The sequence below is a fragment of the Strix uralensis genome, chromosome 5, assembly GCF_047716275.1.
Source record: "Strix uralensis isolate ZFMK-TIS-50842 chromosome 5, bStrUra1, whole genome shotgun sequence".
Taxonomy (NCBI): Eukaryota; Metazoa; Chordata; class Aves; order Strigiformes; family Strigidae; genus Strix; species Strix uralensis.
In genome coordinates this window covers 71,572,103-71,597,243 of record NC_133976.1, presented here as the reverse complement: position 1 = coordinate 71,597,243, position 25,141 = coordinate 71,572,103, and the positions used below count along the sequence as shown (strand labels likewise).

Here is a 25,141-nt window from a genome sequence, read left to right as displayed (position 1 = left end):
ATACAGATGGTTTCCTTTTATTTTTTTTTTCTTAGTTCATTCAATAATATGCACTAACACTTAGGCCAGTGACTGTCTGACAGCTTTAAGACAGTAAGAATATGTATAACGGGAGGGGCCACACTGACAAAGCCCTTACTGAAATAGTCTTTGTTGTTGACTGCTGTTCTATGTAAGGCAGATAAAGTAGCTGTTTTGCCTCCTACGGAAAAGAAAGAAGCACAAACTCCCTTGTTGTGGATAGCAAAAGAAGCCATGCAGAGTGTTGTGGTCGTGATTCATGCTCCCTCTGGTTCAGCACCTTAGCTGCAAGAACTTTTATCCTGTCAGTGATTTTATTTGCCTTCCACATCTTCATTTTGTAAGGAAGTTAGGGCAGGAGTTAGCTGGGCTCATTGACAGAGCTTTAAACTAGATTTGAAGGGGGAAGGGGACAAAACATCAGCCCATCTGAAGTGCATGTATACCAATGCACACAGCATGGGTGACAAACAGGAGGAGCTTGAAGCCATGATGAAACAGGAAAGTTATGATGTAGTGGCTATTACAGAAACATGGTGGGATGTCTCACATGACTGGAGTGTGCCAATTGATGGCTACAAGCTCTTTAGGAGGGATAGACAAGGAAGGAGAGGTGGTGGGCTGGCGCTGTATGTTAGGGACTGTTATGATTGCCTTGAGTACAAGTGTAGTGAAGACAGGGTGGAGTGTCTTTGTGTTAGAATCAGGGGGAAGGCCAACAGGGCAGATGTTGTAGTAGGAGTCTACTATAGGCCACCCACCCAGGACAGAGAGGTGGATGAAATATTCTATAGGCACTTAGGAGAAATCTCACGATCGCTTGCCCTTGTTCTTGTGGGAGACTTTAACTTCCCAGACATCTGCTGGAAAAACACAGCAGAGTGGGACCAGTCCCAGAGATTCCTGGAATGTGTGGGAGACAACTTCCTGACGCAGCTGGTGAGAGAACCAACCAGAGAAGGTGCCCTGCTGGATCTCCTCTTGAACAGAGAAGGACTGGTGGATGATGTGGTGGTTAGAAGCCGACTAGGGCACAACAATCATGAAATAATAGAGAGGCCAGGAGAGGGGGCAGCAGAACTGCCATCCTGGACTTCCAAAGGGCTGACTTTGTCTTGTTTAGGCACCAGCTTGACAGGATCCCTTGGGAGATGGTCCTGAAGGGTATAGGGGTCCAGGAAGGCTGGGCACTCTTTAAATAGGAAGTCTTTATGGCTCAGGAGCAGGTGGTCCCCAGGTGCTGTAAGAGAAGCTGGTGACAGAGAAGACCACCCTGGCTAAACAGGGAGCTTTGGCTGCAACTCAGGGAGAAAAGGAGAGTTTACAGCCTTTGGAAGAAGGGGCTAGCAGCTCTCAGTGATTACAAAGAGGCTGTGAGGCTATGCAGGGTGGAAATCAGGAGGTCTAAAGACCAGCTGGAAATTAATCTGGCTTCAGCAATCAAGGGCAACAAGAAATGTTTCTGTAAGTATGTCAGCAGCAAAAGAAAGACCAGGGAGAGTATCCATCCCCTGCTAGACGCAGGAGGAAACATGGTAACAAGTGATGAGGAAAAGGCTGAGGTGCTTAATGCCTTCTTTGCCTCAGTCTTTAATAACAAGACTAGTTGTATTGAGGGAATTCGGCCTCCTCAGCCAGAATGACCCCCCCTGCAATCCAGGAGGAGATAGTCAGTGACCTACTGCATCACATAGACACACACCAGTCTATGACACCAGATGGGATACACCCGAGGGTGCTGAAGGAGCTGGCTGGGGTGCTCACAAAGCCACTTTCCACCATTTACCAGCAGTCCTGGCTGACTGGGGAGGTCCCAACAGATTGGAAATTGACCAATGTGATGCCCATACATAAGAAGGGTCGGAAGGATGATCCGGGAAATTACAGGCCTGTCAGCTTGACTTCAGTGCCCAGGAAGCTGATGGAGCAGCTCATCCTGAGTACCATCACACAACACATGCGGGACAACCAGATGATCAGGCCCAGTCAGCACGGGTTTATGCAGGCAGGTCCTGCTTGACAAACCTCATCTCCTTCTACGACAGGGTGACGTGCTTATTGGATGAGGAAAAGGCTGTGGATGTTGTCTGCCTCGACTTCAGTAAGGTCTTTGACACCATTTCCCACAGCATTCTCCTGGCAAAACTGGCTGCTCGTGGCTTGGATGGGCACACGCTTTGCTGGGTAAAAAACTGGCTGGATGGCCGGGCCCAAAGAGTTGTGGTGAACGGAGTTAAATCCGGTTGGCGGCTGGTCACGAGTGGTGTCCCCCAGGGCTTGGTTTTGGGGCCACTCCTGTTTAACATCTTTATTGATGATCTAGACGAGGGGATCAAGTGCACCCTCAGTAAATTTGCAGACAACACCAAGTTGGGTGGGAGTGTTGATCTGCTCGAGGGTAGGGAGGCTCTGCAGAGAGACCTGGACAGGCTGGAGCGATGGGCTAAGGCCAACTGTATGAGCTTCAGTAAGGCCAAATGCCGGGTGCTGCACTTGGGCCACAACAACCCCCAGCAGTGCTACAGGCTTGGGGAGGAGTGGCTGGAGAGCTGCCAGTCAGAGAGGGACCTCGGGGTGTTGATTGACAGCCGGCTGAACATGAGCCAGCAGTGTGCCCAGGTGGCCAAGAAGGCCAATGGTATCCTGGCTTGTATCAACAATAGCGTGGCCAGCAGGGACAGGGAAGTGATCTTACCCCTGTACTCAGCACTGGTGAGGCCGCACCTCGAATACTGTGTTCAGTTTTGGGCCCCTCACTACAAAAAGGACATTGAATTACTCGAGCGTGTCCAGAGAAGGGCAACGAAGCTGGTGAAGGGTCTGGAGCACATGTCGTACGAGGAGCGGCTGAGGGAACTGGGATTGTTTAGCCTGGAGAAGAGGAGGCTGAGGGGAGACCTCATCGCCCTCTACAACTACCTGAAAGGAGGTTGCAGAGAGCTGGGGATGAGTCTCTTTAACCGAGTAATAAGTGATAGGACAAGAGGGAATGGCCTCAAGTTGCACCAGGGAAGGTTTAGACTGGATATTAGGAAGCATTTCTTTCCAGAATGGGTTGTTAGGCTTTGGAATGGGCTGCCCAGGGAGGTGGTGGAGTCCCCATCCCTGGAGGTGTTTAAGAGTCGAGTTGACATAGCGCTGAGAGATATGGTGTAGTTGGGAACAGTCAGTGTTAGGTTAATGGTTGGACTGGATGATCTTCAAGGTCTTTTCCAACCTAGATGATTCTGTGATTCTGTGAAGTTATTCAATTATATACTTCTTGAATAAATCATATAATATGTAATATTGTATCTTGAGACATCTTTTTTTGTCTTTTAGTTACTGTGATTATCTGTCCCAAAGGAACTATAGACAATATAAAATTTTTTCTTGAACAGTAATTTTTCATTTTTCCTTCTAGGTATCCAGGTACATAATAAAATGCCAGATAAGATAATAATGTGCTCTAGGATCCAAATCTTCAAAAGTGGATTCCTCAAATGGGAGCAGCAAATACAAGCCTGTAATATTTGGGTATTTAGTGGCTTGATTTTTTTTTTTTTTTTTTAATTGATTGCCCAGCTTCAGCCATCTGCTTTGAAAGTCTTTTATGAGAATATCATTATACAAACAAACTGTTTCATTTCTGGGAGAGGTAAAAAGTTACTATTTGCATCCACCTCTCCCCTCATGTCCACTCAGTCATGGTAGTTGATAGAAAGGCTCAACAATCTATTCTGACAAATGCCTGGGACATACTGCAATAACATAAATATGTTCGAGTCCCGTACAGAAGAGACCAAAGAAATTCTTGGAAAAGGCAAAGCTGATGTGTTTTTTTTCTTTGTGGTTTGTAATGGCTTTTTTATTATTATTTTTGAAGGTGTGAGTGTATACCACAGAGCTCTTCTGGCTGCAGTATGTCTTTCCATGTGCAACTGACTTAAAATTCATGATGAGGATGTCCTAAACCATGAAAAGACTAGGAAGCAGCTAAAGAATAAGTAGCAATGTTTACACTCTAAAATGGTGAGTCAGAGTCATGGGTGCATGTGGCCATGGACTTGGCAAAATGCAGGGCAGCTGCTCAGAATCTGCAGTAAAGGGAGAGGGACCCAAATGAAAGTGGGTATCTTTTTTTTTTTTTTTTTTAACAGCATGGATCACCTAAACACTTCTGTATTTAAAAACAATTTTTTAAAAGAATTTCCAGTGTGTGTTTGCTGAATAGTAATGTAGATAGCACGAAGGTTTTGGCATGAAGTAAACTTAAAGAGCTTTTATGGTTGTTTAGCTCTGAGTTATTTCCAGTTTACTTGTCTCTTGCTGCATGAAAAAGTCCTGTGTGCTGCCACTGCTGATTAATATCGTTTACCATTTTAATTCAGAGGGACATGTACAGAACGTACAAGCGTAAGGACAATCAGATGTTGCCAACCTGATTTGATTTGAACATGATTAATAGTAACTGCAGGGCTTGACTTGTTTATAGACTTAAAAACTAACCAACAAAACAGCCTCCCCACCCCAACTTACATCCTTTGAAATGAAAAACTTCTGTGCTTATGTGCATGTCGGTGTTCTCTAGCAGCTCCTCTTTCCCTTTAGCTTTCTTGCTTGCAAACCTGTGAGCCAAATGATGGACTGGATGAGCTTCAGTTTTTTATATCAATTTTTTTCTGCTTCCGAGTTTGCCTTTTTTTTTTCCTTATTGTCTATTCTACTGAAACTGGATCTTGAGTAGGTGAGTCTAAAAATCTGTGAAGCCACTGTTTCCAGAATAACTGAGGCTTTCTCCCTTAGCTATGATATAGCATATGAGCCACAAAATCAAAAAAGGGGATACTCATTCATCTTGGTTGTTTATTAAATAAACTTTTTTTTTAATATATATATAATTGAACATAGCTATTGTTTTGCTATTCCCCTGGAAATAGTAGAGAGCATGATGTGAATATGGAAAAATTCCTCTGAACACATGTAACACTTCTGCTTATTTTGGGTTAGAGGTTGGTAGTCTTCCTAAAATACAGGCCCTTGGCAGACTTTAGTTTCAATATTTAGTGAAGATTCATGCTGTCAAAGGGGAAAGGGAAAATAACGAGAATGTTTACCATCATGTACTGTACTTATGTAGTCTTCCTGTGTATCCTGAGCAAACTTCTCGGATCTTTTTGCTTCCAAATCTAAACAACATAATCCCTCAAATCTCCAGAGAGATTGCTGAGGAAAACTGTAAGGCTTCTTGTGGTTTAGTGTCCTCATACTCTAAATAACTGTGACTAGAGTCTCTTTCAGCTGTTTCTTTTGTTTTCACCAAGAGCTCAGGAAACACTAAATGGTTAAATTTTTCCTTTCTAAAATAAAATGTTGAGCAGTCTCTCCTTCCATTCAATAAGCAACATAGGGGCTTCTAGCTGCCAGCTGCAGCTTTAGAGGGATATGGTGTATGTACAGGATATATATTGTGTTCAGGGGAACACACGTTACTTTGGCAGTCTTTCCCTGCTTGTGTGTTGTGTTGAGTCAGCTGAAGTACTTATATCTATTTTTAGTATCGCTTTTGATAAATCACAAATGTAGATGCCCTTGGTTTGTCAACCGAGTGTCTTAAATTTGGATGTGCTAAATCATCTCTAAATTGAGGAGTGATGCATTTTGGAGATTTGTTTTGGATCATGTAGGACTATGTTAAAAATCTATTTTTGGGACACTTTGTCTCCATTTTGTAGCTTCCAGGTATGAATGTCACAACTTGTTAAAGTCTCTACTTGTTATGAAATACAGTGACTGATTAATAGCTGAATCCAAAACCTGTTAGACTACAGATTTTGCTATATCATGTCTCATCATAGTATGGGATTGCCTTAAAATTAGATTGCTGTATACTGAGGCAATGGAAATAGACTATTTGGAGACAAAAAAAACCCACTGTCTTGCAGTGCAGCCTTAATTATTTGTCATAAAAGACTTAATCTAAGTTTAAATAAAATAATAGAAGTTTAAATAAATGGCAGTGTAGTATATAATGCTACTGAATTCTAGGTAGTTGTGGTCCAGATGAGTAAGTGTTCTTTGTAGACTGTCGGATGCAGGTGTTTTCCTGTTGATAACAGCAATCACTCCTGATGGTTATAGTGCTGAAATCAAATTTAACTTTGCAAAATGAAAAGCAGAATTTTTGTTTCATTAATTTCTGTTCAGCTGTCACTTCCTTCTATAACCTGAAATTTCAGGAAGAAAGAGTGTGAAAATTCAGTGTGTCTGCTGTTAAAGTTGCAGGAGGTTGATAGAAGTAACATCCCAAAAAAGATTATAATTCATACTGAGCTTTCAAATACTAGCTTCAGGGCTTGAAGGAAACAGTGAGAACGGTTTCTGGGTGAGATAGTGGGCAGCTTTAGAGACGATGATGTTTAAACTCCATTTTCTCTGGGAATGCTGAGGATCTTAACCCAGCTAGCAGTTAGGAGAAAAAGAGTGGTTGACTTTTATGCTAGTAGGATCAGATGGCTTTCTAGTGAAGAACCATTAAAAAAAAATTCATAAATTCATTAACTGCACTGTCTGGCTGCACTGTGTTTTTCTTTCTCTTCTATTAGGCTGAGTTAGATGTAGTGTATGCATTTGATGTACTTTTCTCACAACCATCTTCCCAGGATGGACTAGACATACCAATTAGGCTTCATGGCTGAGCATTGGACTATGTAGTCTCCTACTGTTTTTCCATTTGTGTATTTCTAGAACTGTCTTATTGATCATTAAACAACAATTTTCTGAAATCTAAATTTTCACACATCATGAAGCAATAGTGCAGTAGATACGTGCTCCACTTCTTGTTTTAGATTATAGTGCCTCCAGTTCTAAAAAAAGTCAATTTGAGGAGGAGGTACTACAGTGGGTGTCACTGGAGTCTTCCTAGTGCAGCTGTTTGTGAAAGGCATTGTTTTGCAGGGACCCTTAGCTTGTATGGGGCAGTTCTTCTTGACTTTGCAAGCACTTATCCATTTGTTTTTCAGCTTTGCACTATGACTGTATCTTTCTCATAGGAAAGTCAACAAAGTCTTCAGCAGTTTCTCAAAATAAAAGAACACCAAAAAAACCCCCAACCACCAAAACCACTGTAAAAGATTTAGTCTTGCTATTTCCTTAATTTTGTCACTTTTAAAAATTATTTCAGACTTTTTGCAATATGAGCGCTGGAGAACTCTTTCATGTGGCACCTCAGATTTGTGATAATTATTCTTCTGTTGCCAAGAGTTGGGACTTCTAATATATTGATAGGTAATGATACTACCTGGTTTTTCTACAGCTGACTCCTATAAGTTGTGCTTATAAAGGGATCACACATTACAACTTCAAAGGAAGAAGACTGAAAGAGGCAGTCACACACAGTGGTTTGTATGACATGGCTTACACCTCATGTCCTCGGAAGTTTGTTGAAATACACTTTTTTTTTTTTTTTTTCCTGCATGTAATGTACCTAAAATGAGCAGTGGAGTATTTAACAGGCTTCTAAAGAAGCAGCATGGAGTGGGTAGTGTGACAGGTGAGTATCTGGCTATCTAGGAAACTTTCTAAAGAAAGCTGCTGGCATTGTCTCTGCCTGATACCATGGGATTTTGTCGTAAGCGTTCATTACTGTGGTGTGCTGGAAAGTGTCAAGTGTTTTTATTCTGCCTGAAGATTCTCTAGTACCACTTCAGTAATTGCAGAAAAGAGTCAGAAGGTTTTGGCAGTCGCTGCTTACATGTTTCTATTGCTGCATTTTGCATGGCTCAGACATGTAGCAGTAGAAGGCTCAGAGGCCTTCTGCTGAAGCTGGGTATAAAGACCACAAAGATGAGAAGCAAAAATGGAAGAGCAGCAAATGAAAATTATAAGATTATCGTGTTTATGAGTTTCCTAGTACTGGAAGGTAATAAATAACTCACTACTAGACAGTTCAATACTGTGAAAAGAGTAGTGAGACTACAGGTGGAAGCAATTTACACAAATCTCTTCTCCCATTTATTCATGTGTTTCTAGTTCTTCACAAACTAAAACACAGAACCGTTTTTCTACATTGAGTGACAGCCATTCTGCATTGCCAGAGCTGCCCATTATTTTCTTAAGACGTGAGGGTTCTTTAAAAGGCGTTAAAGATGTGACTGGAATATAACTTATATAATGTGAACTAGAACATAGCTATAGAGTTCTCCTTATTGATGAGCACTGAGTCAAGTAAATCTTGACCTGTAAGGATTTTGTTTCTTTTTAAAGAAACATTTTCTTTAAGTGCCCACTCGCACAATCTGCTGTTAGTATGTGTTGAAATATTTCTGGTTGCTTATTTCCTGAGCTTTGTCAGTAAGTTATGAAATTCAGAACTTCTGTTTTTATAGAATGAGTTGATAATGTTCATTCTATTCCCAGTTTAAGGACTGTCTCCTAGATGGGTAGAGTTACTTGCACAAAAACATTGGAATGTAAGGATTCCTGCTCGCAGTAATGACATTTCTATATAAGGCATGGGTAGCTGTAAGTAGACCTTTTTCTGCCTGTTTTTTTTTTAATAGTTTACTGGTTTTTAAGTAAATTTATGACCTGTGGGAGAATCTCAGAAATATCTGAAAACAATTATATACATAGTTTTCTCCTCCTGTCATGTAGCTGATATACTTACAGATCTCTTAAAGAATTAGAAGACAGCAGGAGTCAAGTAAGTTCTCTGGTAACCTGTGATCAAACTTGTCTATGCAGGAGTCCATTCTATAGTTTAGATCTAGTTTTTCTGCTAATATCGACAAGAAACTGTGCTTCTTGCTGTCGTTGAGGAGGAAGTCATCTGTCAGCATCCGAGGGCAGTTGCACCCAACTGAATTCTCATCACTTAGATGAGCTGCAGTGGGAACAGAATACGAGTGCATTGATCCAAGGCAGCTATCCCTGCAATGAGAAGTTGAATCTTGTGACCTTTCTCACAGCACACAATGGATTTGTGTACAAATTTGAACTTATTTTCTGACACTTTCCTAACTTTTGCTTCCTTTTTTTCTGTCACATGCAGTCTAAGAATAGTGATGATCTTTGAGACTGTGGATGGGAGGGAAGTGGTGCATGTTCCTAAACCTCCCCCCCATCATTAGCTAGCAATGCATCACCAAATATTCTGTTTTCTTGAAAGTGAAGTTTAGATAATAGCTATATGTACTAGCATGCCTATATTCTAGCTGTTTAAAATATAAGTACAGGCAGACTGGATGGAGAGTATAGTGTATATATACGCTGTGTATATGCATTTGCACTATATTGTATTACTTGAGAGACATAGAAATGCTGTTAAAATATTCATCCCTGTTTGTGCTGCATGGTTTTGACTTGATGAGCTCACCAGTGCTATAGCAAAGGCAATCAAAACTTCAAAAGTGTTTCCAAAATTTTTTTTTTGGTGACCAAGATACATTTATTAGTTCCGCTTTGTACGTGGTATATGTCAGTTGATACTTATTTCTCAGAATGTATAGATAGTTTGGGGAGTGTGGTCTTTCTTTGTAGGTATGTCTTGATTTATGGGGTTTTTTTCCCTTATCGTTACTTCTGCAATTAAAAAGAAACTAAAAAGTTTAGATATTTCGAGGTATTGGAGTGGCACATGTGCCAGTATCTTTTTTTTTTAAACTTGCTCTCCCCCCTCCCCTTGTAGCAAAAGAATTAAATCCTTAAAAGATATGGCTCCATCTTTGTTGTATGTTAATAATAAAAACCTCCATGATATTCTTACTGCAAACAAAATGCTGTACAGTAATAGGCTATACTGGGCCTGTGTGATTAGTATATTGGAATATATCCTATTATATTGGAAATAATCTGAAAAAGAGATGACCTGTATTTTTGGGCTGTATGCCTGTAATGCTGTATATCTGTCATGGGCACACCTTGAAGCCCCACCTGTGACCAAGACCCCTAGTACTTACCAGATTGTTGTAAATAATCTCTGCCGAAACCACCTTTTTTTTTTTTTTTTTTTGGATCTGTGAAACTGGTGGGCAGTTTCTGTGTCTTTTGCATCTGTGAAACTGGCTCATCCTTGTGGGAGGAGGTAGACTGCAAAGAAAACTTTGAGCCACTGAAATATATGCAAAATAAAACCAGGAATATTATGTGTGACTTCACTGGAACACGTTGTTACTGTCGGCCTGAGTGGTACTGTAAATTTGGATTGTAAAAAAGCTAACTCACTTGTGTGAGCTGGCAGAGGAGGTAGGTGGAATTTTGAGTTTTCATTGGTGTGTCCTTGGCAGCTACCAGTAAATCCTGTGACACTACTTTTCCTTCCGCTTGGCAGTGGAGCTGTGAGCTGTGGGCATGGACAGGGCATGCTCCACAGTTGCCTGATCAAATACCAAAGCCTGGTTTCTTTAGATGGCTTACTGCTGGCTGATCTATCAGCCTGCTGAAGGAGCTTCAGGCTAGGGAAAAGTAATGTGTTTTGTAAAATTAATCTGTTGCTTGGTCCGAAAACTGTTACAGACCGCTTAGAAAAGCGTGTTGGATCTAACACAGGTACTTTTAGATCTTAGAAATCTGTGGCAAAGCAGTGCCTGCTGAGTTTGGAGAGGAATTTAAATTGGATCAATGTGAATTATGTGAGTGGGTCTGTTAAATGCGTTTTAAGAATTTTTCTGGGTTTTGTTGCTGCTAATAGGTTAACTACCTGCAATGGGCTAAAGCACAAGGATGCTGATGTAATATTTAGTAGAGCTCAAATACCACTGCTCTTGCTGTACCTCAAATTACCTACCTCTGTGAAGCATAAATTAAAGTTCTGGAGTTATAACAACTTTTTTTTTCTTCCCAAATTTCATTGATGAAGTACGAGAACTTCCTGTATCTGCACAGAGGAGACTAGCACACTGAATACCCATAACATCTTTAATTGTTTTATGGTAGCATGGTTTCTCTGCATTTCCTTAGTCCTCTACCGTTTGTGGTTTTTACTGGAGGATACGTCATAGAAGAGGGAATGTACAGGCTGTTCTTCTTCCAGACACCATTTCTGTCTTGGTTTACAAGTTCTGGTGGGAGTTGTCCAAGCCAGAGTAGTAGAGCAGTACTGTGGTTCCCATGCAGACTTCTCAGAAACTCTTTAGTAAAGCCTAAACTAAAAGGAAAGCTCTGTGGTCACAGTTCCCACCCATGTGCTACTCTGATGTCTATTCTGCTTTCATTGGGATCTCAACTGGTAAATAAAGAGCAGAGGGCAGAGCCCCTGGGGTTAGGCTCTCCCCCAGAGCTGGTTTTACTCTTGCATTGCTCAGAACCATGTCCAAAGAGCTGTCTGTGATCTCTCTTTGAGCCTTGCGCGTCTGAGCTTTAGCTGGCTCAGCTGTCAGACGCTGAATGTCAAACCTAGGAGACTGCTGCTTTTCCATGGAAACGCTCTGTGCGATTGCAGAAATAATCAGGCATGTCTGGTGGTTGCTGTGCCCTATTGTTGGATGCTTCCAGACACTAAACTGAATTGTCCTACCTTGACAAACTGAGTTTTCAGCCAAAATCCAGCTCTGCTTTTGTCATCTCTTGCTTTTTTTGAATGCAGATGGATTGAAAAGCATTAGTGTCACAGTTTATTCTGCTGTTGGAATGTAAGCCCCTTGATGATGGCTTTTCCCTTCTTTCTGTTCACACACATACTGCAAAAGCAGCTCCAGACCTCTTGCTTCTGGGTAGGTACCACCAGTATGAGCCGTCTCATGCCTTGTATGTGCAAGGCCTGAGCTGCAGTTTCCTCCTCAGGGAGGCTGTGCTCTTGTACATTCTCTTTAACAACTCTTCCATGCACTTTGTTGTACTATTGACATAAAAATTATTCAGTGTTTACAAAAAATTGTGTTAACTGTTTCTCTGCCATCAGCAATTTCCAAGAAGATTTTCTTTCCTAGAGAAAGTAGTTCTAATCTAGGGCCTTTGGATTGATGGATGTTTTTTAAATTACATTGTACATAATTTACTTTCCATAATACTTTAAAATTATATTAATCAATGTGCCTGACTAACTCTAGATATGCTTTGGTGTGGTCTAAATTTAAAGAAAAAACTATGTCCTTTTCTACAGGCGTTAGTAGCTTGGAGGCACTACTGGTACAGCTCGGTGGGAGAGGTGTCGCAAAGAATTTGGAAACTAGAGTAATTCCAGTTTATGAAGTAAGTGTTTCAGTGTATTGGGCTGGTGCTGTTTGTGATCTGAAAGTAACTGTCTTTGGAGACATAACAGTAGAAGTCTTGTTTTTTCTACTTCTGTAAGGAGTTTAATTTCATAACTTCAGAGTTCTTCTGGAGGACTGCCTATGAAGGAAGGATAACTTCCAGGCTTGTACCCCAAATAGGTCACTAAGATGGCCTAGTCTGAGCTCTGTCCATGTTTCTTTGTTGTCCTTTAATGACAGTTGCCAAAAATAAGCATCCGTAGAAACAGCTGTTGTAACATTGGAAGAATGATTTTGTAGTGGATGGAGACAGTCTATGTCATTGAACTGGTGAGAAGGAGGTAGCTCGTGTTCCTGCTGCTAATCCTGCTTTTGTAAGCAGCAACAGTTAGGAAGGGAAAGGTTTATCACTCAAAACATTGACATCACTTAATCAAACAGCGGCTGTAAGAACAAGAGCAAAACAGTAATTGTCCCTTCTCCCATGCCTAGCACACACGTGCTCCCGGCCCATAGGGGCACCATGTGAAAGAAGGAGAAGCTATAGTCTAGTTTTCCTGTGACGTTGAGGAAGCATGTGCTGATGCAAAAACATGGGGCCTGAAGACACTTGGGAAGTAAGAGGAGTGCAACTCACCCAGGTGTGAGGTCTCCATTTGTTTTTTATCTGCAGAGGTGCTGCTGAGGAAGCACTTGCTGTCTGTCGAGCTTTAATTCATTGTTTTCCTTCTGCCAAGTACAGTCTTTTTTAATTTAGGAAAACAGCCAATTGAGATAAGACTGGAAGAACATCTCTGTCATACACATAGATCTTAAAAGGACCAGTGTGGAAGCCTTACCCCTTCTATGCTTGTCACAGAAGATGTTAGATCTTGGAATTCTGGACAAGTAAGAGGAAATTTTGCAAGTTTCAGCCCTTACAGTTGCTTACAGAATATATTTTTTTTATATACTCTTAAAAATTTAGACATCCTGTTTCCCTTGAAGTGAACTTCCTCAATACAAGATTGGTATCAAGTTAAGAGAAGTACATACATATTATATTGAAGCTGCTTTCTGTTTAGAAACAAAGCTGATAATATAATAGAGCAGATCAATGGTCTATTGTATTGTTTTATCTCTGGCAGTAATGTACAGTTGATACAGCTGTCAGGAATTACAAGGTTTTTAGTAGAAGTCTAAAAACAGGTATGAAAAATGGGCAACAGCTCAAAACCATGCAGGTGTGAGGCCTGGTGTCAGTTACTTACATGCTGTGGTTGGCTTTATAAATAAAGCTTTCAAATCTTATGCAGAGAATGGAGACTAACTTCTCTCAATATGACTTATTCTGAAGTCATGTAACTTGTTTTGGGTGAATAGATTTTAAGCAATCATCACGCAAAAAAAAAAAATCTAATCTGAAAAGATACATTTCTAAAGTTCGAGTCCCCACCGACTTGCATGAAATAACAAAGTCCTAGTCTGTCAGATAGCAGCTGGGACTGGAAAAAGCTGAAGCACATGGTGTCATTGTTATAAAAGACAATCTCTTCAATGGAATCAATTCAGGAGACAGGATGTCAATATGTTGTTTATTTTCATTAATACCTTCCAGCTAAAAACAATTTGTTCCTGGACTCCTATCTGGCTCAGACTGGGCCAGTGAATAAGGGCAGTTGGCTAAGTTTTCTTTCCCTTCTTCAGCCCTCTTCAAAAGCATTTTGGATGTGCTGTTTTCCTCTCTCTTTATCAAGTAGTTTGAATAAAACATTTGTCACATATACAGAGGATACTTGTTTAGTGTTGCTCCATGTAACGTACCTATTGCTTCTGCCAAAACTTGTAGTGCATCCCATTGTCCCTTTCTTTGTGTGAGGGCTGCTCTATGTGGTTTATTCAAACATTTGCACTGTGTCTGTGTAAAATCAGACTTAAGAATTAAATTCCAAGTAAGAAGCTGAAATGGATTCTGACTGCTGTTGCCCTTTATTCTGCTAGCAATCCTTCTATAATGAGTACAGCTAGTACTTGTTCAAAAACAGTCTAAGGATTTTTGTCAGTGTCTGGAACCCGTTTTCCAATGCCAAAATGCATGTAATATTTCAGTAAACAATAACATTTTTTTAAATATAAAGTTAGAATTAACAAAAATCTAGATTACTTTGTTGGAGATGTTTTTCATGAAGGGAAAAAAAAGACTGAAACTGAACTTGAATCCCTGTAATTTTGAAGTCTGTTTGCCAAGAACTGTAATTACTACAGGTTTTTTTCCATAAATACACAATACATAAAATCTATTAGTATATTAAAACTAATTTTTGAGCCATGGTCTTTATTTTTAAGAGGCAAACCAAGAAATTCTATTGGCGTGTTTCATAATGCTTAAATACTGAAAAGTTTTTGTTATTAACAATTGGCAAATTAAATAGGAAGTTGGCTTCCTTCCTTACTTTATTTTACCCTTGTTGCTGATGGATGATTAGGTTTGGCATCCGTCGTTGCTTAAGCAATTTCTGATGATGTAAAGATTGCTTATTTAGAGGAAGAAAATCCGTTGAAATTAGTGGCATGAGTCAGAATGATCTACTAGTCCTGGAGGCGAGGTTGGCAGACCAAGGTTTGGTCCCATGCCTGTCACTGGCACCTACAGTGCCCTTGTGAGCTCCAAGTCCCCTCCAAAGTCTGGGCCCTCATTAGCCACCATTCTTTCCATGGTGGGGACTCTCCCATGGCTTATGGGTATGCAAGCCCTGTCAGCAGCCATCTGAAGGGCTTCCAGTGTAATGCACTAGTAGTTTAATAGTGGTGTCTCTTACCAATGTAAGAAAGACTTAACTGTGTTTGCTGTGAAACAAAGCTAACTTCCTTATGCAGTGAAGATGAGGGAAACTGAAAATTTGGGGCGGTGGGGTGGAGAAAATTACTGAGCTCCATGCCTGGAGCCACCCAGAGGAAAAGATGGGCATTTTTGTGGTGATGGGCTTCAGCACAGGGTTTTTCAGTCTTCTGCAGGAACAAATGCTGCCCTGCAGGACCAGCTACAAGATCAAAGGTGCCATTAGGGGAGAAAGGAAGGGAAGATGGTTTCCTCAAAATAATAATTCAGCAGGCCTAAGTTAGCATGTCGCAACATGAAGTCCAAATTTGGCTCAGCATTAAGAAAAATTGCCCACGTTTTTTTGACGTGCTGTTAGTCATAAGCGCTGCATGGTTTTGAGAGCAAGGGAGAGGAAGTTTGAATGTGTCAAGAGAGGCAGACCATGGACTACCGTACTACATGCTTTTTCACATCCAGTGGTTTGAACCCTAAATATTTTGAGATGTGGTGCTGTGCAACTCATCAGTATTTAAAGCCTTAATATATTTTTTCAAAGGTCTTTTTGTTTTGCAGACAAGATCATTATCGGCTGGTCTTGAAAAGCCACTTCCCTTTCCCCTCCAGATCATGTCAGTGGGAATTTCACGGAGCGGGTGTATGCCACCAGTGTAGGTGTGTAGCTGTGCAGGATCTGGCCTGGTGAGAGCAGTGGTTTTAGACACAGCTTTTATGCAAAAAAAGGCTTTTCCAGACATGGACACACACTCCCGGCAGCCTGGGGGTGCATCAGAGGGACATGGTGGTTTTGCCCGCTGCTGACTCAGCATTGGTCTAGGCAGATGCAGGAGCAGATAAGCCTGAGAGAAGCCCTAAGACCAAAAGCAAGGGTCTGTGCAGTTCTTGTTGAGGAAAACCCAGGTTGGGAGATGATAGTGTTATCGAGGGGAGCAGTTTCAAGGTTCAGGAGATAGAGATCAGGCAGCAGACCTTCCCATCATGCTGAAATCAAACCCATTCAGGAGAAGTAAGCCTGCCTTCAGAAAACCATTTTGTCAGGGGGAAAACCAGTCCTTAGCTAATTTCTCTGAGCCCTCTGTTTTATCAGTAAATGAAAACTCTCGCTAGCTCCCCCTCCATTTTAGCGTGTGTTTTACGCCCCCCCCCCCCCCCCCCCCCTTTCCCCCTCTGCGGGACGCGGGAATAGGCAGTGTCAAGGTTAAACCTGGCTGCAAGCTTTGGTGAAGGTGTGTGCCGCCTGCTCGGGAAGGCAAGGCACCTGCTAGGCATGCCCAGTGAGCGCTGGGAGCGGGCGCTCCCTTCCCTGGCGCGCTGCAGGGCTGAGGCACAAAGAGCGCTTGTTGCCCAGTCTCCGGGAGTCTCCCAGTGCCACCACTAGCTGGGGAGGACTGGTTACCATGGAGGCTGCCATCTGTTCGCTCCCCACTGGAATGTGATTATCCTCGCTGGGTTGGGAACCAGAAAAAGCAGGGGAGCGTGTGCTGTCGGCAATTATCCGCAATGGAGTGCGTTAATGGCAGGCTGGAATTAGCTAGCTGGAGGAGCACATAAAAGGATTTTACCAAAACTATTAATGATTTCTAGCCAAGAGGAGTGAGCTTTTTGCAAGGTCAGTACTAAATTCAATATGTATGTAAGTAGGTAATTTTTAATTGGCGCAGCAGCTTTATGATTTAAGGATGGTAGCACCGTGGAAATAATGCTTATTGTTAAGAGGGTGTGTGTGGGGAGAATTGTATTTTAAAGATCTTTGTTTGTGGGTTTCAGTTCAAGCAGTTTAATTTGGGGTCGTTAAAGTAGTAAGTCAGAACAATAACTGGCCGAACTGACACAAATAGAGCAATTGGTATCTCTTGTCTTTATGAAATGCTGTTCGCTGCCAAATCTGTTTGATTTACGTGCCTTTTCATGCTGATTGCTTTTTGTCTGAGTGATTTCTTTTTGGACGTGATACGTGTTTGGTTTTCATACTGGCATGAAGGGTGAGACAAGGAGGAAATGTTCAAACAGAGCTGGTGATACAATGGGTGTTTAGGGTGTTTTATGCAGTTTGCTCAGAGGAAGCAGCGTAAGGGAGGCAGAATGCAGGAGCAGGTTTTGCACTCTTCGTTCCCACCCTCTGCCCCTCTTTCCAACTCGCCAACTGACCAAACATTTTGGACTTTTTCTCTTATAGAGCTTAATTGTATGGAGAGTTGACATGAGTTTTCAGGTTACTCTGCAAATATTGTGACTGTTTTGGTAGCAGGATTTCATTTAAAGGGGAAAATAAGGTTAGCCATATATCTCAGTAAGGCTTTTGTGTCCTATAAATGTGCTGTAGGAGCTAGGAGTATTAAATTTTTTCATAATAAATGCATGATGAACGTTTGTGTGCAGTTCAAATTACTGACTTAAATGAGGGTCATTAAAATTAATTTGTACACCAAATAGACATAATGTTACTTCAGCAGATATTTTTAGTCACGAATGGGCTTTCCCTTTTCAAATAAAGCTCTTATGCAGCATCCCTCTTGCCAGGACTGCCATTTTTATTTGGTACAGGGGAGGACACTACTAAAGGCTTTTAATTAACACTGTGTCAGTCTTAATTCCACCAGTGTGCCTTCTGATTTTATGCACTTAAAATGTCATTGCATTGGAGTCTGGGAGAAAAGTTACCAGTGGAGTTAATAAGTCACGATTACAACATATTTGACTAGGATAAATTTTTAACTTACGAGATGATTTCCAAGTCTTGGTGTGTAACAAAAGTGTGCATGTGGGAGGTTGAGGGGGTTTTTATTTCTTTGAGTACTTTTAACTGTTTGTGGTGTATGAGCTTTTCTTGTGCTTGTGGGAGCTTGGTGTATGTGCCTGAAGTGGAACTGGGCGAGTGCTCTTAATGGAAGCTGTATCATCTTGTAATTATAAAGACTTTTTTTTAACCCCTTTCTTCTCCAGAATTTAAGCATTTCGGTGCTATTGAAGTGGGCAATTTATGCAAAACTTGCTTTTAATGGGCTGCAGTGGACTTGTTCACACCTGCAAGTTGCAGGTCTGTAGTTGTTAAAAAGAGTGCAGGAGGCAGATTGGCTTTTGTGCTTGAAAAGAGATTAGACTTTCACCCTTCAGACCCTGCACTGAACCTAGCTGGAGGAAGGGACAACTGCCCCAAGGTTATTCTGTAGCTGGTGTGGGATGCATTTCTGTTCCCCAGTCTGCTTCTAGGAAGGTAGCTGTTGCCTACAGGATTTGCTGTTGCTGTGGATGTGAATTACTGTCTTATTGGCAAGTCTTCACAGGCAGCAACAATCATATTGACATAAAGGTAATGGCTTGTATACCCCTTCTGGAGGTGATTTCTCCTGATTGCTAGCTGGTAGTGTGCTGAGAAGCTTGCTTTTCCACTGCCTTTGCTAAACGTGTTTCAAGGATAAATAGGGGACTTTTACATTTGGCGTTCTCCAGCTCTTATTATATTCTCTGACGAGCACTGTGTAATTGTCCAGACAGTCTTAAGCGAACAATTTTATTTCCTTCTTGAATTGTCTATATGTGGCTGTTGGATACTTTTTTTTTTCTTACTAAATTTTACTTTAGGTCACTAGGTCAGTGTTGATTTGCGGATGCAGGATTTAAAAGCTAGACACTCTTTAATCCATTTGAGCATCTGGTCTTTCATAGTAGACATCCCCTTTACATGTAACAGAGGAACTGTTAAATGTCTGTTTGAAATGAATAATTTTTTAAAAAAAGGTGGGTTTTTTACATCTTTGGTAAATTATTACAAGTGGCTCTGATGTTTATGCTTAATGCAGACAAATGAGGGTTGGTGTAATCTGCTACATGATCTTGTGAAGGAGATTTATTCTAAAATGCAGGCTTTGGGGGCGAGCAGAAGTGATGGGTCATACTGAGCAGTGATTTGTTTGGGTTTTTTTTAGGAGAGAAGCTCAATTTAGGTACATCATCTCACAAAAAAAGACATTGTGAATGAACTCCCAGTTAAATAGTGGCTAGAAATATAACCTAGGATACAGTGGGATGCTCATAATCTTGTTTATAAAGTCTCTACATACTAAGCTTTCAGGAAACTTGTTGTTAAATGGTAAAATCCTGAGTCAATATATAGGAAGTTGACTTGCATATAAACGATCACAATTGTTTTCTTCAAACAGACAAGTCTTTCTGCTTTTCAGTTGACACATGACTGTGGAATGCTGTTTGACATGGCTTGGATTTATTTATACATTGTGTTAGGGCTGCTACTTGGCGGAGCTTTTAAGCATGCTTAGTTTTCAATATGCTTTTTTCCTGCTGTTTACTTGTGTATTCTGAACATTAAAGCAAACAAACAAAATGCCCAGGCTCTACTCTCTCCTTGTAGTAGTATGGCTATTTCAAGGTTAAAGCCCTCTGAAGGGCCAACTGTTTTGGAAAGTCCTGGAGCCTGTTTACAAACTGTGCTCTCTGCAGCTCCCATGAAATAATGAAGTCCTCGGGATGCTGGATGTGGGAGGATAAACCTGCTGACACAGGCACTGCTGCTGTTGGTCTGTTTGCTGGGCCTTAGTCATGTAAAATTGCTTGCGTCTTTTATGCTTTGTATGGGTGGGGACAAAATGCAGGCATTAACACTTTTCACTGTGCTAGAAATTGCTGTACCAGATTTTAGAAAACATCAGATTTGAATTTGTTCAAATTCAAAGCAGATCAGTACTAAACTGGTGCGGTGAGACTGTGAGTAACTAAATGTGAGAGACCAGCAATGTGCAGATTAATGATACATCTATGAATTGTGGCAGGTTTTTTTAGTCTTTTTCCGAGTACAGAAGTACTTTTGTCCTTCCTTGTTGAGGTGTCTAGTTGAAGAACCTGAAGACTCAGAACTGTTCTGCAAATGATTTCAGAAAACATTCATCCCAGGTAATCCTTGTTCACAGCTGGGAGAACAGAGTGGGGATAAATGACTGCATGCCAGCAACAGAATATCTTGAAGTGGAATTATTTCTAAGGGGTTTTTCAGTACATCCAGTTGCTCTTACGCTATGCAATAATTAGCTGTTCATTTTAAGTACAAAAATACTACTTGGGCTGATAGAGACATGGGAATTGTTTGCTTTTTGATGAGTATCTGAGTAACGTGAGTAGTTGAGTATGTTTGGGAATGGGGAGCTCAGGACTGGAAGGAGCCATTTGGTCACTGAGGGGGTTTTGTGGGGGTTTTTCCCACACCCCCTTCAGTCACAGGCAGCCATATAACTGATGTCTCATTTACCTGTTCAGTAGACAATTCTTCTGGCACACTGAGAATCACAGACTGTTACTGCCTATGGGAAACAAACTTTAAACAAAACCTTAAACTGTAGTAAATGACCAAAAGCCAGTGCTACACTATGTTTCAGAAACTGAGCAAGAAAGATTGAAGTCATTGCAAATGTCATGAGATTCCTGTTAGCATAAAACTTAAGCAGGCACTTGAGAAATACACTCTACTAGCAGCATGATGCTTAGCTGGACTCAGTAGCCACAACCAGTCTCCAGTGCTTCAGAGCAAAGGGAACCCAAAGCAGCCAAATTTTGAATCAGAGGGAAGATAAGTCTTCTAGTCCTGACAGATGGCTAGCAGAAGTGCTTTTCCAACTGCTGATGTTTGGAGGATCCTTCATTGCAGTTTTTTAATGCTTGTTCTTGACTACCTGTAGATGTCTGCTGGCTTGTGTATCCTTTGGACTGTACTTTGATGCTGTAGTTTTCCTACCACCACAGAAGCACTTTACCTTCCTGAAGATTGTATATATGCAGCTAACCCTGGTATTAAACAGTGTTGCAGCTTGTCTGCTCCACTTATACTTGTAGTAACACTTACTGGAAAAAACCAACAAACCAACAAACAAAACCCATGTTCAGCTGCCCAGTTAAGTAGTGTTGTGGTTATAGTTCTGAGTATCTGGCTTAGATTTGGTAGCTAAGATTGAAACAAAGTACTATGCAAGCTGCCTTAGTAAAGGCTCATGAATTGAGGATTGAGGCTTCAGAAGACCTGAATTCCAGTCTCTTCTACAGTTAAGGATTTTGTTTTGCAGGCATTGAGTGGCGCCATGGGTGGTGTGGTGTATTCCGTGGAGTGGTGTCAAACATAGCTGCTGTTTGAGTAGTAGAGGGAAAATTAGCTCAAGAGCTTGTAATATTACTTGAAAGAACAAGTTGATTCTGTAATGAGTTATTCCTGCAGGGCATGACCTGAACTTCTCACTTGGAATTTTTCTTCCTAGTATTTCCTTCTCAGTCTCAGCATCTCTTGTGTGCTCTTACAGCCCCATCCCATTTCCTACACAAGTTAATTTTTACTTTTTTTCTTTTTTTTTTCTTTCTTATGGAGGTCACTGGTGCTTGGGAAGATGACTAAAAGCATGAAGTCTTCTCTGAAATTCAGAATAGTTTGATGGCTTCTCATATTATGCTTGCAGCAGTTACATTGAGACTGAGATCTATTACCTAGAATACATAACTTGAGGCTAGTTTTACTTGCGTTCGACATGGTCAAGTATTGTATACCTGTTGTTAAGCTCCCTAAAATATCAAAAGGGTTCATAGGTTATATAAGATTACCTGTTGTTTTTCTTTAAAGATCCTGTGCCACCTTTCTCTGGCAGCTCGATGTGCCAAGACAGTTTTTATGACTAGTTTTGATGTCTGTTCTCTTCAGTAGCTCTCATTCATGCCATTGCTTGGAGCCTTATGTTGCGGTTATGACTTGCCCACCCACTGTAATGCAACTGGCAAGTGTTTTTGTCCCTTGGCTTGTCAAGATTTCTGTGTGTAAGTCAGTTTTAACTGTGGAAGCTACTACAAACAAACTCTTAGAGATAGCTGCTGTAAGCCAAAATAAAATGGAAGACTTGGTGGTGGAATTAGAGCTTTACCTGATAATTGAAACACACCGGTTAATATCTAGTATGATGAAATAGAATTAGCAGTGTGAGCACTGTTTGCCTTTACTAAAGTCAGCAATACCACACCCCTCTGTTGTCTGCTAGCATCCTGTTATTTTGGGTAGAAGCTCTTTTTAAAAGCTTAGTCTAGAACACTGTGGTTAAAGCACCTTGTCCACCAATTTTTACCTGTTTTACCACTTATTCTGCAAGCTGTGGCCTGGTCTCTGCCATTACAGGATAATTACTGCTTGCTTTTTTTTTGGTGATGTATGGTTTTATAAAGCTGATTTTGTTGATTGTAAAATACAGTCTTTCTAAGCAACTGACTTAAATTTTCCAGACTTGTCTTATTGCTGATGTTATTTGTCCTGTTGCTGATGTTTCTCCAGTTTGAGAATATTCCAAAGTTTTCCTGCTGTTGAAAAATTTGGAAACTGTAGAATGCTTTCTTGCTTACCGTTTAACACAGGAGTAAAACTTCAGCTGGTAGCTGAGGGTTTTTTTTTTGTGTGTGTGTCTTCTACAGAACATCCTCAGCTTGTGTGAATGATCCATGAAACTAACAGAAGTGTGATATTCCTGCAATCTGATACTAGGCATTTTCAGTGCAAAACAATGCACAGGACACATTTGTGGTGACAGAAAAGCCGCTCAATCCAACATGATCTACTTACAGTTCTTTGATACTCTAGTTTATTCATCGTGTTTTGATTGGTTAAGATTTTCTTTGTAGATCACTGAAACTGCTTTAATCTAGTTTATCACAAAATTGGATGGCATTTTAGCATATCCATAAGAAAGAGAACAATGAAGCTTGACTGTGTCTGTTTTATAGCTGACATCTTCTCTGGTTCTAGGTTTTTAGAGTTCATAGATAGCAGTAAAAGAACTGTGGGGAAAAGCTTATTGATTGCTTTTGTGTTAAAATAAATGATGAAAAGCTATTACCATCTGGCTGATAAGTTCTGGAGTGTGGATAGCAATAATTTAAAGGAAATTATAGTTTCATTAGTGCTGATGTGGTCTCTCTGAAGGCTGTGTTTAACTATCAGCACAACTTCACTATATAAAACAGTCACAACTGTCTCTGATCTTGCATCCTTATTGTACCAAAAGCTGAAATACACTTCTACATTCTCATTTTGTCAATGCTGTCTAATGTTACCTTCCTTCTTTGAAATAAATTGATTTGAGGAATTCCTTTTGATCACTTTTCTCTGCAAGGCTGGATGGACTGGGAAAAAAGCAGTGCTATGTATTAATGGCAGGGGACGAAAAGCTCTATAAAGAAGGTCCCGACTTGCTGCCTATCCTGTAAGTACTAGATTAAATTAGCCCTAACAAGACAAAATCAGGAGACTAAAGCTGTTTATGTATTTGAGGCAGAAAGAAATAGTCACGAACAGATAGTGGAATTCTTTGTCTTGAGACCTGATCTAGTGAAAGATGCCCCTTCCTGTGCAGGGGGGCTGAACTGCATGATCTTTAAAGGTCCCTTCCCTCCCAAATGATTCCATGGTTCTGTGATTTTTAGGGACTGATGTGTTCTGGAGAAAGGTAATCTGATGCTTTCTATGATGTGACAGGAAGGATGGAGAAAGGTGGAAGGGGAAGGGCAAATGTATTGTGCCATCAAGTTTCTCTTACCCAAAAAGCATGGAGTCAGAGTTAAGGTAGAATAGACTGAAAATGCCTATACTGTCCCATATTCTGTGCAAGAAATATAAATGAGATTTGGAAAAAGAATAAACAAATTCCTGGTGAATACATTTTCCAGCAGCTGGTAAAATACAGTTGCACAAATGCATTTGCTGATGCAGGTGATCCCTAAACAACTGATACTGGGAGCCATGGAGACTGAGGGAAAGATCACTGTGTGTTTGCAGCCTGCTACTGTAGGTTACCCAGACATCTGCTACTGCTTCTTTTCAGACACAGAATATTTGATTGAATGATTTTTTAAAAATTTTTTTTCTGACCACAGTTCATACGCTCTTACCTGCTCCAGAAGTGTACCGATGTATTCCACTCTGGTATTTATTGTGAATCTTCCATGCTCTTTTTTTATTAACTCAAAGAATAATTTGGACTTTATTTTTAGTATCTGTCACTGCCCAAACGTGTTTTTTATATGGAAGCAAAATCACAGTTACTGCATTCTGACCTGTTTGAGTTGTGAGTCTTTGTATTGCTTGGATTTCTAACGTAGCAGAGGTAACTTTTAAGTTATAGATTCAGCCTTTCACTGTACTACTGAATCTAGGGAAAATCCAGTGTGGCTTGGGTTGTGGGGATTTTTTTGGGTGGTACGTATGTGTGTTGCGTGTGTGACCAGAAGCTAAATTAACTGGAAAATGGGAGTCTGTGCTCTTAAGCTGTTTTGCAAAGATGTTAAACAAGTGGTATGTTTAATTTGTGAAGGTAAATAAAGATGGGTGGCACAACGCTATTAGGGTAGGTTGCAGGCTTTTTCCTCTTACCTTTTTTCTACCCTTCCTTAAAGGGAGGGTATGGGTTTCTGTGGTAACAGCTACAACATGGTCCCCAACTGTTGGGGCACCAGAGCAGCTCTTCTGGCCTAGCACCACCCGATCTCTCTTGGTGTAGCTGCATGTCCTGGCTGGCAGGAGAGTGCAGGGGCAAGTGGGAATATCACCGTTGGAAGTAATACTGTTGCTGGCGACGAGGTAGCAGCTGTGGCAGAGGCAGGAGGTCTGAAGAAACAGCCTTCTTGAGGGGGAAGGCATGGGAAGGAGAAAGCAATGAAGGTGCCATGAGAAAAGGCAGAGCCCGCAAGGCCAGAGGGTCTTCTTGTTGTATTTATTTGCTAACTGCGTGTTGGTGTAATAGCATGGATAACACTATAAATAGTAATTTCCTCTTCCCTAAATCATAACATGAATCTTTCTCTCAATTTTGTAGTAAATATATATAAAAAGGAGGTATACAAAATAGTGAACTGTTAAGCCATTTTTTTTTTGTCAGGAGAACTGACAAACCCAGTTGATAAAGGCAAAGGCCTTTGATAATTTCCCACCTCTAAAACCAAAAATCCTTTAACAATTGCTGATTTTTCTTTGCTAAAGAAGATGAATTGAAAAATGAACCACAGATTCCTGGATTACTTTTTTAAAGTATGGGAAATACTTTAAGCTACAGAAAAACAGCTTTATATGGTTAGTGTAAAATATAGTTGCCATAGCAAAAGCACT

The 25,141-nt window shown here is 40.8% G+C and overlaps 1 protein-coding gene across 2 annotated transcripts in view; it reads left to right on the top strand.

Annotated features, from left to right (window-relative positions):
• The window catches only part of FGD4 (FYVE, RhoGEF and PH domain containing 4), a 118,008-nt gene that overhangs the window by 27,272 nt on the left and 65,595 nt on the right, over window positions 1–25,141 (top strand). Inside the window, exon 1 of one of the 2 annotated variants that reach the window (XM_074871568.1) lies at window positions 16,401–16,618. The exons of the other annotated variant lie outside the window; for it this stretch is intronic. The gene's annotated coding sequence lies outside the window, so the exon portion shown is untranslated. Of the gene's footprint in view, window positions 1–16,400; window positions 16,619–25,141 lie in introns of those variants that run through there. 2 annotated transcript variants of the gene reach the window in all.